At 42.9% G+C, this 18210-nt stretch overlaps 1 long non-coding RNA gene across 1 annotated transcript in view; it reads right to left on the minus strand.

Moving 5' to 3' along the window:
- LOC133067466 (uncharacterized) overlaps positions 1–17276 on the minus strand; it is a 35542-nt gene extending 18266 nt beyond the window's left edge. Inside the window, exon 1 of the long non-coding RNA XR_009695262.1 lies at positions 17161–17276. This is a non-coding gene — a long non-coding RNA (uncharacterized LOC133067466). The remainder of the gene's footprint in view (positions 1–17160) is intronic.
- Between the last annotated feature and the right edge of the window lie 934 nt (positions 17277–18210).

The following is an 18210-nucleotide window of genomic DNA, read 5'->3' on the forward strand; positions in this document are numbered from 1 at the left end:
AGAGTACACATTTCTAAGAAGCTCATTTATCCACACTCTGTGTTGAGGAAACATTGATCAAGCATCAGTCATGTACTCAGCATCATATTTGGTGCTAGGCGTGCAGAGATGGGTAAGAGAGAGTCCTTGTCCTTTAAGTGCTTACAGTCTGGGATAGAGTTAAGCCAGAAAAATAATTCAGTGATCACAGTAATTACAAGAGAAGAAATGGGGGAGGGAGTAACTCACGGAGCTGAGAGTCAAAGGAAGTTTTAGAAGAGGTGATTGAACACATAGTATTGAACACATGGTATGTGCTCAATACATGTTGGGTAAATGAACGTTTGAGCTCAGTCTTTTCTTCCGGCTCTTCTGAGATATAATTTATATATAACATTGTTTAAGCTTAAGGTATACCACAGGTTAATTTGATACACTGACATATTGCAAATGATTTCCGCAATAATATTATTAAATTGAATCTTGAAGAATCAGGGGAAGTTTAGCAGACAGAATGAGAGGAGTAGGGAAGGAGCAAGATCACAAATACCAAAAAAAAAAAAAAAGTGACTTTCTGAGATTATTTTATCATCAGTCAGCAGGATGGGCTGAAAAGGAGAGATTAGGTGTGAGGAGACCAAGTGAAAACCTAGGGCAGTAGACGAAGAGGATTTCAGGTGAAGGGGATTTAAAACTCACTGAGCTATAATCCTGGCTGTTTTCCTGACGCTGAGTTGCACTAGGTGGTACCATGTACGGCTTGTGAGTGTGACTGCGTTGCCCGGTGAAAGGATGTGTGTTCCCCCTCACTAAAACAGAGACCATGTCATCTGCTGAAACCCTTAGAGCATCGAGTTTTGTGCTCTGTACCCCATGTGTACCCATCAAAAGCCGGCTGACACCTGGATGCACTGAGCTTGTGTGGGCCCGGGGCGGTAGCCTTCTCCCCTCCCATTAGAGAGAAAGCAGCATCTTAAACTCAGCCAAACCTCTTTATCTTTCCCCTCAAGCCTGATATGTTCTTTCATTTATTCAGTTGTACCCCCCCCCCCAACCCACCCCCCTAGCTAGGCCCATCAAGACAAAACTGGAAGCCAAGGACAAAATTAGGAGGAAAATTCACTTTTTCAAGTTCTTAAGAACTATACTTTCTCCTTCCAGATATTCAAAAGAGTTTTTCTCTCATTCACACGTGGAAAGGAGTAGGTGATCTTAAACTCCAGTGATACCATTTCTCTGAATTTGCTCTAAAAATACACCCACACAGGTACATAAAGAAGCATCTATAAGCATGTTCTTTGTAAGAGAGGAAAAGTGGAAATAGCTCAGAAGTCAATTAATATAACACAGGCTAAATAAACCTAAGTAAATAAATGGTTTATTCATAACATGGAATATCATGCAACAGCTAAAATGAATGAAACAGTTCTTTAAGCATCAATACAGAAAGCATGCCAAGACTGATTGTTTAGTAAAAAAGGCAATTTGAAGAATAATCAGTTTTGTATCATATCATTGATGTAAAAAACAGCAAACAACATACCAACAACCTAAATCAGTAAGCTGTTGCTTATAGCTACACTGTTGCTGTTTAGTCCGGAAATGTCTGTGTCCAACTCTTTTGCAACCACATAGACTGTAGCTCCTTAGGCTTCACTGTCTGTGGAATTTTCCAGGCAAGAATACTGGAGTGGGTTGCTATTTCTTTCTCCAGGGGACCTTCCAGACCCAAGGATTAAACCCAAGTCTTCTGCATGGCAGGTGAATTTTTTTTACCACAGAAAGAATTAAATGCACAGAAAATGGTCTGAGAGAATATATTCAAAACTGGTAACAGTGGGTCACCTGTGGGAAGGTGGGAAGGGAACCAGGGTTGGGAATGATGGTCATAAAATTTAGTATTATCTGTATTTAAATGTTTTCACAAGGGTAATAGTTCATTCATGTGTTCAGAATTTAATTAAAGAATTTAAGGTAAGAAAATCGTTGAGGATATACAGTACTGCTTTCTTTTAAATTAATTATCTAATTGATTGATTTTTGGTTGTGTGGGGTCTTCACTGCTGCACAAGAGCTTTTTCTAATTGGGGTGAGCCGGGGCTACTCTCCGTGATGGTGCACCCACTTTCACCGCAGTGGCGTCTCTTGCTGCCGCCCACAGGCTCTGGGCACACGGACTTCAGTAACTGCGGCCCTCGGGCTCTAGATCTTGAGCTCAGTACTTGAGGTGTATGGGCTTAGTTGCTCCACGGCTGTCCAATCTTCCTGGCCAAGGGATTGAACCCGTGTTCTCTGCATTGGCAGGTGCATTTTTATCCACTATACCACCAGGGAAGTCCAGTACTGTTTTTAACAGTGAAAAGTTTAAATGATTGATACCTAACATATCTAGCAACAGAAGTATAATTGAATCAATCATGGTGTGATCTATATGGCAGAATTTAATTAAAATGATGCTGTTCATTTTTATAAGCGCAGGTGTAAAGATGCTAATTGGTAGTTTCATTTAAAAGGAAGTAAATGCTAATTATTATGTTCTGAATTATCTCATTTTTGTTAACAAGCGTATTCACAACAAGATTTGAGATAATTTTATATAAAAGGTTTATAGCTATTTCTAAATACTTCAGTGGGATTGTGGCTGTGCTTCCTTTTCTTTCTTTCTTTCCTAATTTATCTATAAGAAATAAGTAATAAGAAAATCCTATTTTAAAACTGTGAATAAAATGAGGAAATTGAACTAGAAATGATGAAAAAGAGAGAAATGTTAAGAGGAAGAAATGCATAATAGTGGACAAGGAAGATAAAGTAGGAAAAAGATGTTTATTGGGATTTTTTTTTCTTGAAGAGGTTTTCTTATTTTCCAGAGAGTTAAGGGGGAAAATATTTTTGTTCTCAGGGTTTTTCAGTATACTTTCCAAGCCATCAAATTCCTAAATATAACCAAAGATGATGATTTTATAAGTGAGCCAATATAAACATAGGAGATGTTTATACTTCTACATTAGCAACATGGCATTAGAACTGCAAAAGTTCTTTCAAATTGGTTTTCTTCTAAAAAATTTCCATTTTGAGTCTACTTTTAAAATATAACATTCTCTCACCCCTAACACCACCCCTGCCATGGCATTAAGGTTCAAGAAAAGTCAGAACAAGAGCAATATTGCAACATTTAGGAATGAGGGTGGGGTGGGTGGACAAGGGAGAAGGAGGTAGGAGAAGGTTAAGCATTTGGGTAGGAAAAGGCGATAGGACTTTTTTTTAAGAGTGTCACCCTAAGGTAGGACTACCCAAACTCTAGTATGTATTCCGGACATCTAGAGATCTCATGAAGAGGCAGGTCTGGGACAGGACCCCCAGGTGACGCTCATGCTGCTGGTCCATAGATGACTGTGAACAGCAAAGTCTTAGAGTCTGAGAACTTGCTGTTCCACCTTGGTCCATATGCATTTCAAATTGGAAGCCTCTGTGGTGATAACCTCTTTCTTCCTAGTCTGATGGGCTTTTTGGTTTGTTTGTTTGTCAAAATATCAAATAGCGGAAACTCTTCAGAAAGCATTTTAGGGACTTCCCTGGTGATCCAGAGACCAAGAGTCCACACTCCCAGTGCAGGAGGCCCACGTTCCATTCCTGGTCAGGGACCTAGATTCCACATGTGGCACTGTCCCGGTGCAGTCAAATAAATTTTAAAAAAATTGTAGCAATACATTTAATTTCTAAAAAATCATTTTTACCATATACAAGGGGCAGTTCAAGGCCCTATGCATTTAACTGAGTAAAAAGGGAAGCAGAACATGGAATAGGCAGGAACCCCTAATACACAAATGTTACTTGTTATAGAGGGTGTGGTATTATGGAAAAAGCCCTGGACTAGATGACAGGAGCCCTGGTTTCAATCCTGGTGATCATTAGCTATGTTCATTGGTGCCAGTCATTTCTCTCCCGGGTTTTCTGTTTCCTTTTCTATCAAATAGAAGAATTAATCTACGCAAGAATTAATCTATGCGGCTTCTAAGATCTTGTCAGCTCTGACACTTGAGGAGCCTAACAAAGGAGATGCTACATCAACAGGAAGAGAAGAAAGATGGACCACCACACCCAGAGCTGCCAAGGATCCTGCACATATGATATTATAATGGAGGAATTTTCCCCTTGTCTGCCCAGATGCAAAAATGTTGTTGGAGTGAGAGACTGGGAAACTTGCCTGGTACGAAATTCTAGTACCCCAACGTCCCGGTTTTGGCAATTTAGCATCTTGCGAATCTGTGCTAGGTAAAGTAAGGCAGACCATGTAAATAGGTTCTCCAAGAACCTCAGTGTAGCTCAGGCAGCTTTGATGCTGAGGTCCTCCGTCTTTGGGACCACCTCCTGGATTCACCTCATTCCGGGGCGCTGATCAGCAGCCAAATTCTGAAGCCCCTTGAGCTTAAGGTCCCAGCCAAATGGCCCTACAGCCTTCCTGCTTGAGCAAGCCTCCAAATCCCGGCCTGCGGCCAAATTCAACTTTCCCAACAGCTCAGCCCTCCCCCTGATAGCACCTCTGCGGACCCAAGCCTCCCAGAGGCTGCGGGCTCTACTCAGGCCTGCAGCAGCCAAGCCTCAGGGAACCGGGCAGGCCGACAGCGACATCCTCAAAGACAGGCCTGTCGGCCGGGCGTCTGATAAACCCCGGGTGGGAGACGGACCTGCTGCAGTGAGATTACCCAGACTCTGAGGCAAGGCCAACCTCACACCCCGACAGACCTGCCCTCCCTCCCTTAAAAAAAAAAAATATTTTTTATTTTTAATTGGAGGATACTTGCTTTCCAACGCTGTGTTGTTTTCTGCCACACATCGACGTGAATTCGCCATAAGTACACATGTGTCTCATCCCCTCTTGAGCCTCCCTCCTCCCTCCCACCCCATCCCGCCCCTCTAGGTTTTCACAGAGCTCCCTGCATCGTCCAGCAGATTCCCACCGGCCGTCTGATTGACACGTGGCAGTTGGTACGTCCCCGGGCTACTCTCTCCTTCCGTCCCACACGCTCCTTCCCGGCGTCCACAAGTCTGCTCTCGCTGTCTGTGTCTCCACTACCATCCCGCTAGAAAAACGGTGCTGATGAACCTCCTTCCCTTTGAAATGACTAACTGGGACGGTGGCTGTTCTAACAAAGACTCACAAGTCCCCTCTAAGCACGCCAGCGGCAGGCCGCGTCCTGGTCTGCCGGAGCCGGCAGGGGGCGGCCGCCGGACTCCCCGCCATGTTCCTGAGGCCTTGTCCCCCCGGACACGCTCTCGGGGCACAGCCTCCTGAGGCGGCCGCTTGGGACGCAGTGACCCTGAGGGCTGACGAAGGGTTTCTTCTCCCCCCCCCCCCCCCCCCCCGAGTCCCAGCCTAGGCTAGGCCAAATGATGGGGCTGCCGGTACAAAGGGTGCTTTTTATAAAGTTCTTCCCGTGGTATTTTTGGTGTCTGGAAAGGGCTTCCTCTCCTCCCACAGTTAATTAGCAGCATGGGAGCGTTTCCCTTTCCTCAACAGAAAGTCTGTTCCCACCCCTGAGGCCAGGCAGACGGGGTGCAGGTGTGGCCAAATGCTCTCTGAGGTTAACCTCAAACTTGAACTTAGAGCCTTACGTGATTAGAAGCACCGTGAGCCGCAGGGCTGGCTTCCACAGCTTCCATTTGCAGCGAACTGGGCAAGCGGGTGCAGGTCCCCGACAAGCTAGGGGATTGTTTCCTAGCATCTCAGTCAGGTGAGGGGACCGGGGAAGGGGGTGGGGAACCAATGGGTGTTGGACACGTTTGTGAATTGTTCCTACAACAAAGGCTTTTTAAAAACAACAGAGTGGAGCTTTATATATTTGAACGAGAAGCCCACAGAAGGACCTATTGTCAGGAGGAAAATCTGCATGAGTAATAGTGCATGACTTCAGTCTTCCCAGTTGAAATGTTAGGCGTGTTAAGGATGATTGTGGCCGTTCCATTGTTTTCAGTGTGGGCAAGAGGGAGGAAGGAACTCCCGAGAGGTTGGGAGGCAGATTGTCTAGCAATTCAAGGGAGGCAAGAAACTGAAATGCTCTTCCCCCCTACCTTTCCTTGCTGGTTCCCTTTCTGCCTCTACCTAACTGAAGTACCACCTCCTACAGGAAGCCTTCCTGGATACACATCTCCTGTCTTTTCATTATTTACTAGACTCGTGATACTACTGGTAGGCCATAGAACGGTGGGCATGGACTCCAGGACCAACTCCACCACTTCCTAAATGTATAACCTGGAACAAGTAACTGATCTCCTCTGTGTCTCAGTTTCCTCACCTATATTTTATTTGTTTCTTTGGCTGTGTTGGGTCTTAGTTGCAGCACACAGGATCTTCATTTCATCATGTGGGATCCTTCGTTGTGGCCTGTGGACTCTTTAGCTGTGGCTCAAGCTTAGTTGCTCTGCAGTATGTGAGATCTTAGTTCCCCAGTCAGGGATTGAACTTGTGTCCCCTGCATTGTGAGGAGGATTCTTAACCACTGAACCACCAGGGAAGTCCTTCCTTATCTATAAGTGGTATATTTACATATAACGGTATATCTATGTGTGTATATATATATATATTCTATATATATTTATATATAACGGTATATCTATATTCTAGTCTTATTGAGATCATTAAATGTGTTAATACACATATGATACACAGAACCATGCCTGATGTGTAGTACACACTCAATAAATATTAGCAATTATATTTTTATTTGTAACCACAGTGGCTAGCAAAGTTTGTCAAAGGTTTTCCAACACTCGTATGCATCATAATGGCTTGAGGAGCTTTCAAAATATATGGGCCTGGTTACCCTGGTCTAGCAGTGAAACCTGGTCATGGTATTTTGGAAAAGTTCCCTGGGTGGTTTTATTGTGCAACCAGTGGCATACCTGCTCAATGAATATTTGTTGAATGAACGAACCAAATGGGATTAGAACAAATAAGTCTAGATCATCCCTTCCTTAAGGGTTTCTCAGGTGGCTAAGTGGTAAAGAATCCATCTGCCAATGCAGGAGAAGCAGGAGAGGTGGGTTTGATCCCTGGTTTGGGAAGATCCTCTGGAGGAGGAAAAGACAACTCACTCCAGTATTCTTGCCTGGAAAATCCCATGGACAGAGGAGCCTGCTGGGCTACATACAATCCACGGGGTCTCAAAGAGTCAGACACAATTGAACAGCTGAGCACCCATGCACGCACCCCTTTCTTAGGAATGTCAAGACATGATTCTGTCTCCTTCAGAAAGTAGATTGCGGGCTTCCCTGGTGGTCCAGTGGTTAAAACTTTACCTTCCAATGCAGGGGGAGCAGGTTTGATTCCTGGTTGGGGAGTTAATATCACACAACCATTGTGGCCAAAAACAAAACAAGCCCATAAAACATAAGCAATTTGTAACAAATTCAATAAAAGCTTAAAAAAATCAAAACCATCTTAAGCAAAAAAAAAAAAGGAAAGTTGGCTCTTCTGAGATAGGCTTGACAAGCAAACAGCTGAACATGAACATAATGGAATATGTGAAAGAATCACAATTCTGTTCACCTCAACACATTGAAATATTAAAGAAATAGGAAGAAAATTATTAAAGCTAATATTAGAGATCAATAGGTATTTCCTCTTGTTCTCCCTTCTGTTGAGGCAGATATAGGTGCTCAGAGAGTTGCCATAACAACTCGAGCCAGAAGCTGAATTCTGACCTTTCCTCCAGTTTTAATATTGACTTGCAATCCAATCTTTAATTTAGTGGACATAATAAAAGATTTAAAGACCCTGAATAAAACATTTGCACCACTGTAATATGTAATTATGTGCAGGATAATAACATAATTGTAATTAATGCTTTACCTCCTTTACAAAATTCAAACTGACTGATGATTATAGAACATTAAGTCATTCATCTCACAACAGAAAAAGAAACTATAGCCAGGGCCCCTACTCTCAAGGAACTTATATTTTAGTGGCGGAAGTAAAGATAAACATTCTGAAAACTAGAGAAAAATAAATAGAATAGAAATAAATATAGCATTTAAATAGTGTCTAGCAGCATAAAGAGGGCTTTGCAGTCACTCTTTAGGCATATTGCTTCTTAATTATGTGACCTCAATAGTTCAGTTAACCTTTCAGAATTTCAGCTTCTTCATCTTCTAAATGTGGGGGTTTTTGCCTTGCTCCTTGGCTTGTAGGATCTTACTTCCCCGACTAGGGATCGAACCCCAGCCCTCAGTAGTGAAAGTGCAGAGTCCTAACCACTGAACCGGCAAGGAAGTCCCCAAAATATGGATTTTGATGTCTATGTCACAGGATTATTGTGAGGATTCAAAGCGACAACATATGCAAGGGTCTAGTGCTTTTTTTTTTTTTACAGTGATATTATTTTAATTAACAAAGGAACAGTATTCCAACAGCATGCTTTGTTGTCAGAGATTTCATTATCAAGAGGAGAGATAATATGTAAAAGGTGGAAGCAAACAAGTTGGAGAAATAACAACAAGCATATACCCACTGAAAGTGAAAGTCACTCAGTCATGTCCGACTCTCTGCAACCCCATGATAGTCCACGGAATTCTCCAGGCAAGAATATTGGAGTGGGTTGCCATACCCTTCTCCAGGGGATCATCCCAACCCAGGGATCAAACTCAGGTCTCCTGCATTGCAGGCAGATTCTTTACCAGCTGAGGCACCAGGGAAGCCCACATATACCCACTCCCTCACCCCCACCCCAAATCCCTTAAAAGACAGAAAGGATAGCTTTTAAAATCAGTGAGTCCTGACCAGTAGCAGCAAACAAGAGCGGAGGCAAAAATGACAAAAATCTACAGAGACACCCTGGGGGTCTGACTGATAGAAAACCCAGAGCAGAGAATCAACACACTCCAGAACACTCTTGAGAGACAATTTGAAGCACGAGGTCGCCAAGCTCCAAGGAAGCAGATAGCAAGAACGAGAGGGTGTTGTGAAGCAATCATGAGGACTATAAACCTTTAAACAGCTCACTGAACAACGGACCTCCCTCCTCCTTTGTCCGCTTCAGGCAGCTGCAGGTGAGGGGTGATTAACCTCAGATAAAACACACAGCTGCTCTCTAAGAAAGGGAATCACCTGCCTGGGAACGGCGCCTGCTGGGGTGCAAGGGCCTGTGACAGACCCACAGCTGAGAGTAACCCCGGCCACTTCTCACTGACACAGAAAGAGGACTGCTCCTGTCCAGGTTGTCAACTGTGGCTTTATTAAAGCAGAGGCCTCCTTATTTTACCATACGGGGATGGATAAAGGATGAAGTAAGGGTTGATTGTCCCCAAGCCTGCCTCTCTGCCTGCTCTAAGCACATTACCCGAAAGTCTGCAGTTAAAACGTCCTACCTACAGAGTTCTAACTAACCCTCTATTTCTCAGAGGAGACTGTGGAGGAAAAAACTCAAAACCAAAGCACTGTAGAAGCTTAAGCAAGATACCCACTAATTAACCTATCCTTTTAACAATAGACGTGAATGGAAAATTAAGTGTCACCAGCACTTGAGGAAATTCAACAGCTCTAAAGGAAAGTATTAACAACAACCACCACAAAATGATGAACAAACTGAAAAGTGACCCCAGAGGAAACACAGCTAAAAGAACAACAACAACAAAAAAAAAATTGGAAAAATTCTAAATGACATCATCCTTAGAAAGATGCACAAAGATATTGTATGAAGCTGCTGTGAAAAAAATTGCCAACAATTGCTATGGTAAAGGAAAACTAACAAACAAAGTGGAAATTTCAAAAGATGATGGCAAAACTAAATAAAGCAATAGAATAAATAATAGGAATGATATGGCAAAAACTGGGGATATTTTCCATAAACTAATTGTGGGGATATTTCCACGAATATATATTTTTAAAAAAGAGATTAAGAATGGATATTTTGAGAGAAAAATCAAAAGACTGCTACAGACTGAATGGTGTCCCCTTCCTCCCAAATTCATATGTTGAACCTTAACTTCAAATGTATGTGGGGATAGGGCCTGTGAGGTGATAAAGTTTAAATGAGATCATAAGGGTAGAACTCTAATTTGAGCTGGTGCCCTTCTAAGAAGAGATACTAGAGCTTTCTCTCCACCATGTGGAGACACAGCAAGAAGGCAGCCGTCTGCAAGCCAGGAAGAGAGCCCTCACCAGAAACTGAAGTGGTCGGCACCTTGACCTTCCCCTTTAAGACTGTGAGAAAACAAATTTCTGTTGTCTGAGCCCCACCCAGCCTATGGTATTGGGTTGAACAAGAATTTAGTTTTTTTTATTCCATAAGATGTTATGGAAAAACCCAAATGATTATTTTGTTATGGCAGCCCAAGCAGATTAATGCAGAGACACAAAGGACTGATCCACAAGTGTCTCCATTCGTTCAGAAGTACCAAGAGAAAACAGATTCCATGGGGGAAGAGAAAATACAAAAAGTCAGAAAGGAAAATTTCCCCGACTCAAGGAAAGGCTCCAAACTTCTTAGGGCTTGCCAAGTGTTAAGCAAGGTAAATTTTTAAACATCCTTACTTAGACAAATAATAGGGTGGTTTCAGAGCCAAGGGAACCAAGAGAAAATCCTAAAGGAATTCAGAGAAGAAAAACAGGTTTTCTACAAGGAACAAAAATGAGATTGGCTTTCAGATGTCCAGAAGGTAACTGAATGCTGAGCAGCAAGGAAGTAATAATTTCAAAATTTGGAAGTAAATCATTCTGAGCCTAGAATTATGTACCATGCTAGCCAAACCAGCATTCTAATGTGAGAGCCAAATAAAGATATTTTCTATTTACCCTTCAGTTTGTCAAAATTGGTAAACCTGATTAAATGCAGCATTAGCAAGTTTTCAGAGGAAACGGTACTCTCAAACTCTGTGGAAATGTCCATTGGTACAACCAGTTTTAGAGGGCTACTTGGAAGTGTGTGTTAAATTTTTCCATTTCCAGCTATCTAATCCAGAGAAAATCTTGTGCAAATGCATGAGAGGCTTACACTGACAGTAGGCTGAGAGTGCAGACCCTGGGGTCAGAGTGTTGGGGTTCAAATCCCAGCTCAGTCACTTAGTCATGGGGCTTTGGGGGAGATTACCCTACTTGTCTCAGCAGTGAAATTGGGGTGATACTATATAGTACCTATTTCACAGGTATATCTTTCCTTTTCTCCTTTGCCTTTAGCTTCACTTCTTTTCTCAGCTATTTGTAAGGCCTCCTCAGACAATCATTTTGCCTTTTTGCATTTCTTTTTCTTGGGGATGGTCTTGATCACTGCCTCCTATACAATGTCACAAACTTCCATCCATAGTTCTTCAGGCACTCTGTCTATCAGATCTAATCCCCTTGAATCTATTTGACACTTCCACTGTATAATCATAAGGAATTTGATTTAGGTCATACCTGAATGATCTAGTGGTTTTCCCTACTTTCTTCAATTTCAGTCTGAATTTTGCAATGAGCTCATGATCTGAGCCACAGTCAGCTCCCAGTCTTGTTTTGCTGACTGTATAGAGCTTCTCCATCTTTGGTGCAAAGAATATGATCAATCTGATTTCAGTATTGACCATCTGGTGATGTCAATGTGTAGAGTCATCTCTTGTGTTGTTGGGAGAGGGTGTTTGCTATGACCAGTGTGTTCTCTTGGCAAAACTCTGTTAGCATTTGACCAGCTTCATTCTGTACTCTAAGGCCAAACTTGCCTCCAGGTATCTCTTGACTTCCTACTTTTACATTCCAGTCCCCTATGATGAAAAAGACATTTATTTTGGTGTTAGTTCTAGAAGGTCTTGTAGGTCATCATATGCAGCATAGAAGCCGTTCAACTTCAGCTTCTTCGGAGTTAGTGGTTGGGGCATAGACTTGAATTACTGTGATATTGAATGATTTGCCTTGGAAGTGAACAGAGAGCACTCTGTCATTTTTGAGATTGCCCCCAAGTACTGCAGTTTGGACTCTTTTGTTTAATATGAGGGTTACTCCATTTTTTCTAAGGGAGTCTTGCCCACAGTAGTAGATATAATGGTCATCTGAATTAAGTTTGCCCATTCCAGTCCATTTTAGTTCACTGACTCCTAAAATGTTGATGTTCACTCTTGCTATCTCCTGTTTGACCACTTCCAATTTACCTTGATTCATGGACCTAACATTCCAGGTTCCTATGCAATATTGCTCTTTATAGCATCAGACTTTACTTCCATCACCAGTCACATCCACAACTGGCTGATGTTTCTGCTTTGGCTCTGTCTCTTCATTCTTTCTGGAGTTATTTTTCCACTCTTCTCTAGTAGCATATTAGGCACCTACCGACCTGGAGAGTTCATCATTCAGTGTCATAGTCCTCAGTGATCAATGCAAAAAAAAATAGAGGAAAACAATAGAGTAGGAAAGACTAGAGATCTCTTAAAGAAAATTAGAGATACCAAGGGAACATTTCATGCAAAGATGGGTACAATAAAGGACAGAAATGGTATGAACCTAACAGAAGCAGAAGATATTAAGAAGAGATGGCAAGAATAGACAGAAGAGCTATACAAAAAAAAAAAAAAAAATCTTAATGACCCAGATAACCACGATGCTGAGATCACTCACCTAGAGCCAGACATCCTGGAGTCTGAAGTCAAGTGGGCCTTAGGAAGCATCACTATGAACAAAGCTAGTGCAGGTGACGGAATCCCAGCTGAACTATTTCAAATTCTAAAAGATGATGCTGTGAAAGTGCTGCACTCAATCTGCCAGCAAATTTGGAAAACTCAGCAGTGGCCACAGGACTGGAAAAGGTCAGTTTTCATTCCAATCCCAAAGAAAGACAATGCCAAAGGATGTTCAAACTACCACACAATTGCACTCATTTCACATGCTAACAAGTAATGCTCAAAATTCTCCAAGCTAGACTTCAACAGTACATGAACCGTGAACTTCCAGATGTTCAAGTTGGATTTAGAAAAGGCAGAGGAACCAGAGATCAAATTGCCAACATCTGCTGGATCATTGAAAAAGCAAGAGAGTTCCAGAAAAACATCTACTTCTGCTTTACTGACTATGCCAAAGCCTTTGACTGTGTGGATCACAACAAACTGGAAAATTCTTCAAGAGATGGGAATACCAGACCACCTGACCTGCCTCCTGAGAAATCTGTATGCAGGTCAAGAAGCAACATTTAGAACCAGACATGGAACAATGGACTGGTTAAAACTGGGAAAGGAGTATATCAAAACAGCATATTGTCACCCTGCTTATTTAACTTCTATGAAGAGTACATCATGTGAAATGCTGGGCTGGATTAAGCACAAGCTGGAATCAAGATTACTGGGAGAAATATCAATAACACCACCCTTATGGCAGAAATCAAAGAGGAACTACAGAGTCTCTTGATGAAAGTGAAAGAGGAGAGTGAAAAAGTTGGCTCAGAACTAACATTCAAAAAAACTAAGATCATGGCATCCAGTCCCATCACGTCATGGCAAATAGATGGAGAAACAATGGAAACAGTGATAGATTTTATTTTCTTGGGCTCCAAAATCACTGCAGATAGTGACTGCAGCCATGATATTAAAAGGCTCTTGCTCCCTGGAAGAAAAACTATGACCAACCTACACAGCATATTAAAAAGCAGAGACACTACTTTGCAACAAAGGTCTGTCTAGTCAAAGCTATGGTTTTTCCAGTAGTCTTGTAAGGATGTGAGAGTTGAATCATAAAGAAAGCTGGGCACTGAAGAATTGATGCTTTTGAACTGTGGTGTTGGAGAAGACTCAAGGAGATCCAGCCAGTCCATCCTAAGGGAAATCAGTCTTGAATATTCATTGGAAAGACTGATACTGAAGGTGAAGTTCCAATATTTTGGCCACCTAATGGGAAGAATTGACTCATTGGAAAAGACCCTGATGCTGGGAAAGAATGAAGGCAGGAGGAGAAGGGGAGGACAGAGGATGAGATGGTTGGATGACATCACCAACTCATCCATCACCGATGGACATGAGTTTGAGCAAGCTCTGGGAATTGGTGAAAGACAGGGGAGCCTGGGGCGCTGCAGTCCATGGGGTCGCAAAGAGTCGGACGTGACTGAGCGACTGAACCGCACTGAACTGATTTCACGGGAGTTGTTGTTGCTGCTGCTGCTGTTTGATTCCTTTTGTTTTTAAGAACTGAATGAGTTACTATGTGCAGAGTGCTTCGAACAGATCCTGGTACTGTCACCACCCCTTACCAGTGGCTCAGTTCAGTTGCTCAGTCATGTCTAACTTTTCAACCCCATGGACTATGGCACACCAGGCTTCCCTGTTCATCACCAACTCCCAGAGTTTGCTCAAACACAAGTCTATCAAGTCAGTGATGCCATCCAACCATCTCATCCTCTGTCATCCCCTTCTCCTTCTGCCAGTGGCTACCTGAAACCTAATCCTATATATACTATGCTTTTTCCCATACATACCTATGATAAAATTTAACTTATAAATTGGGCACAGTAAGAGATTAACAATGACTAATAATAAAATAGAACAATTGTTACAACAGAGAGTTGACTTTTGAAAAATATGGGCATTAGAGATGCTGATCTCCACTGCAGTCAAAAATCTGCATACAACTTTACAGTTGGCCCTGCCAGTCTATGGTTCTGCATCAAGATTCAACGGATTGTGTCCACAGATTGTGGAATACTATAGTGTGTATTTACTGGGAAAGATGATACATGTATAAATGGATCTGCACAGTTCAAACCTGTGTCATTAAAGGTTCACTGTCCTAAGACAAAAGTTACATGAATGTTGTCTCTCTCTTTCAAAGTAGTTTTTGTTGTACAAATATAATGCTTTCAATTTTGAGCTCCTGGGGTATTTGCAGTGACACAAACTTGGACCACCTAATAGGGTTTCCCTGGTGGCTCAGATGGTAAAGAATCTGCCTGCAAGGCAGGAGACCTGAGTTAGATCTCTGGGCAGGGAAGATCCCTTGGAGAAGGGAATGGCAACCCACTCCGGTATCCTTGCCTGGAGAATTCCATGGACAGAAGAGCTACAGTCCATGCAGTCACAAAGAAAGAATCAGAGACAACTCAGTGACTAACACTTTCACTTTTACAGTATCTATTAATAGGACAATGGTACAGCCACAGTATGGACTACTATGCAGCTGTGAATAAAAAGGTGCTAGAACACCATCTCCAGGGGCAGAGCTGGCTCTGCAACCACCATCACTGTCTGCTCCCCATGGACACCATCAACACCTCCCCTTTATAGGAAATTGACTTCCTTTCCCCTGAGCTTGTTTTCATTTGGTTTGTTTGCAATTATATTTGTTCCTTTTTTTTTTTTTTTAAAGGTGATAGAATTATACTGATTATATGAAGATCCCAAAGACATATTGTTAAACGGAGGTGAGGGAGAGAAAGCAGCTTATAATATGTAATAGGTACAGATTATCTCACTAAAATATATATGCTAGGTCTCTATTTTAGTCATGTCCAACTCTTTGCGACCTTGTGAACTGTAGCCCGCCAGACTCCTCTATCCATGGGATTCTCCAGGAGAGAATACTGGAGTGGGTTGCCATTTCCTACTCCAGATTCATGCATGTTATGTTGGATGTGTTCAGTGATGTACCACAGGGGACAGAGCAGGAGGAACTGTGCCCTGGGTGTAGGCAGTAAGTGGATATATCAGCTGAAGAGATGGTGAAATGATCACTTTAAACAATAGCTTGAAAATAATAATGTGTGTGTGTGTGTGTTAGGCGCTCAGTTATGTACCACTCTTTGTGACCCTTTGGATGGTAGCTCGCAAGACTCCTCTGTCCATGGGATTCTTCAGGCAAGAATACTGGAGTGGGTTGCCATTTCCTTTTCCAGGGGATCTTCCTGACCTGGGGTCAAACTCGGGTCTCCTGCATTGTAGGCAGATTCTTTACCCTCTGAGTCACCAAAGAAGCCCCCCAAATAATGATAAATAATAGTAAAATCTACTTGGTATGCTTTTTATTATTGCCAAGAACTGCAGAAATAAACAATGTCAGTGATAAAATGCTACTCTCTGGCGGGAGAACCTCCTTCTCCCCCAACCAGGAACCCTGTATGCGTCTGCATCTCCCTAAATTCTTAGAAAAACTTAGAGTAGGAATTTACTTACAGTACTTACTAAGTAGGAGGATAATTTACACAAGGAAGTGGGGTGGAGTAGGGGTGTGTGAGATTTTTTTACCTTCTACTTATTAACTTATTTCTAAATTTTTTTTTTTGCAAAAAATATATTTATTTATGATTACTGGCTTGTACCATTAAAACATTTTTAATTTGTAAAAGAAACAACATGGTAGGCCAAAGGACTTTTTCTAGGAAGTCAGAAAAATGGAGAGTAATGATGGTAGCATATAACCATTTTCCCAAATATTTTAGTTCATGGACTATGGGGTTAGGTATAATGATTGCATTTTCAGAACTAAAAATCAGAAGCCAGAATCTGCAAAAGAACTTTTGGTGGAACTTCTGAGTAGGAGAGGCAGCCTGGGACATTCAATCTGGATGCCAAAATAATAGAATTTTCAAGACAGTCTGATGATTTACTATCTCAAATAGACTGCTTGAACTGGGCCTGTCTATAAATCCCCAATCCCACTCTGTTTTTGGATCCTGTTGGAGCTGAACTCCTGATGCGATACCAGCTTAAAACCCAGCATTCAGCCTGCCTTACCCTAATCTCCCCTAAATCCCAGGCCTCACAGACGTTGCTCCCCCTGAGAACTGCCAAGAGCTCTGACAGAGCATTGCTAACTGCCTGAGCAGCAGGCCCACCGTCTGCCCTCACCTAAGAGGGTAGCTGTTTTCCAGGCTATCTGTCCCCCCCCCCCACCACCGTTTTCCTCCTGGCCTCCTGGACATCCAACTTGTTCTTCTGAACCCCCACTGTCCCAACTATCCCCCTGACCCCCAGCCCCGCTTTGCATGCAGCTGAGCCAGTCTGGCCCGAGCTACTGATAAGCGATCCCGCTGGGGCTCCTGCAGAGAGTCACAGGCACAGGGGCCACTGAGGCCGTGAAAATGAGATTGCTAGGTACAGAAAGGAGGAGGGCGACAGACCAGAGAAACAGGAAAGATTTTGCCAGGAGAGCAGGCTGATGCCGGCTGAGTGGAAAAGAGAAATTAGAGCAGGACTCGGAGAACATCTGGGCTTCCCTGCTGGCTCAGCTGGTGAAGAACCCACCTGCAATGCGGGAGACCTGGGTTCGATCCCTGGGTTGGGAAGATCCCCTGGAGAAGGGAATGGCTACCCATTCCAGTATTCTGGCCTGGAGAATTCCATGGACTGCAGAGTCCGTGGGGTCGCAAAGAATCAGAGACAACTGAGCAACTTTCACTTCACTTCACAGAACATCTTGGGGGGGTCAGTAAAGGAAGTGGGAGAGAGGTGAGAACTGCGTGCACACAGCAGTTTCGGTTCTAAGTGTGAAAAAGGATGTCAAGGCAAGTGCATGGATTCATGACTGAGAAAGACTAAACGGAAAGGTTCCGGGGGCCCCTGGAGGGTTCTGCTAGGGAACAGGGTAAGAGCATGGGTCAGGAAAACCTGTTCCCTATCCAGGCTGCATGATGTCGAAAAAGTTCTTTAATCTCCTGAGATTCACCTGTAAGTTGGGGGGGGCTGGGGGGGGGCTCCTTTTTTTTTTTTTGGCTGCTCTGGGTCTTTGTTTTCATGCGTGGGCTCTTTGTTGCCACTTGTGGGCCTTCTCTAGTTGCGACGCATGGGCTCTTGAGAGTGTGGGCTCACTAGTTTTGGCTGCAGGCTTAGTTGCCCCGTGGTGGATAAGAGCTTGGCTCCATGACCAGGGATCGACCATGTCTCCCCTGCATTGGAGGATGTGATGAAAAAGTCTCTCAGTCCTGTCCAACTCTTTGTGACCCCATGGACTCTGCAGTCCATGGAATTCTCCAGGCCAGAATACTGGAATGGGTTGCCATTCCCTTCTCCAGGGAGTCTTCCTGACCCAGGGATCGAATCCAGGTCTCCCGCATTGTGGTCAGATTCTTTACTGTCTGAGTCACTAGGGAAACCCAGAACAAGTGGGGGGAAAAAAAGACAATTATTATGAATGGAGGGCATTTTATTTGCAGGTTCTATTCTAAACCCTTTGCAGCATTAACTCCATCCTCACAACAACTCTGTGAAGTAGATACTATTAATTCTAATTTATATGTGATAAAATTAAGGCTGAAAAAATTTAATTTGCCCAAGAGATATACCTAATAGGAAGCA

The sequence above is a fragment of the Dama dama genome, chromosome 2, assembly GCF_033118175.1.
Source record: "Dama dama isolate Ldn47 chromosome 2, ASM3311817v1, whole genome shotgun sequence".
Lineage (NCBI taxonomy): Eukaryota > Metazoa > Chordata > Mammalia > Artiodactyla > Cervidae > Dama > Dama dama.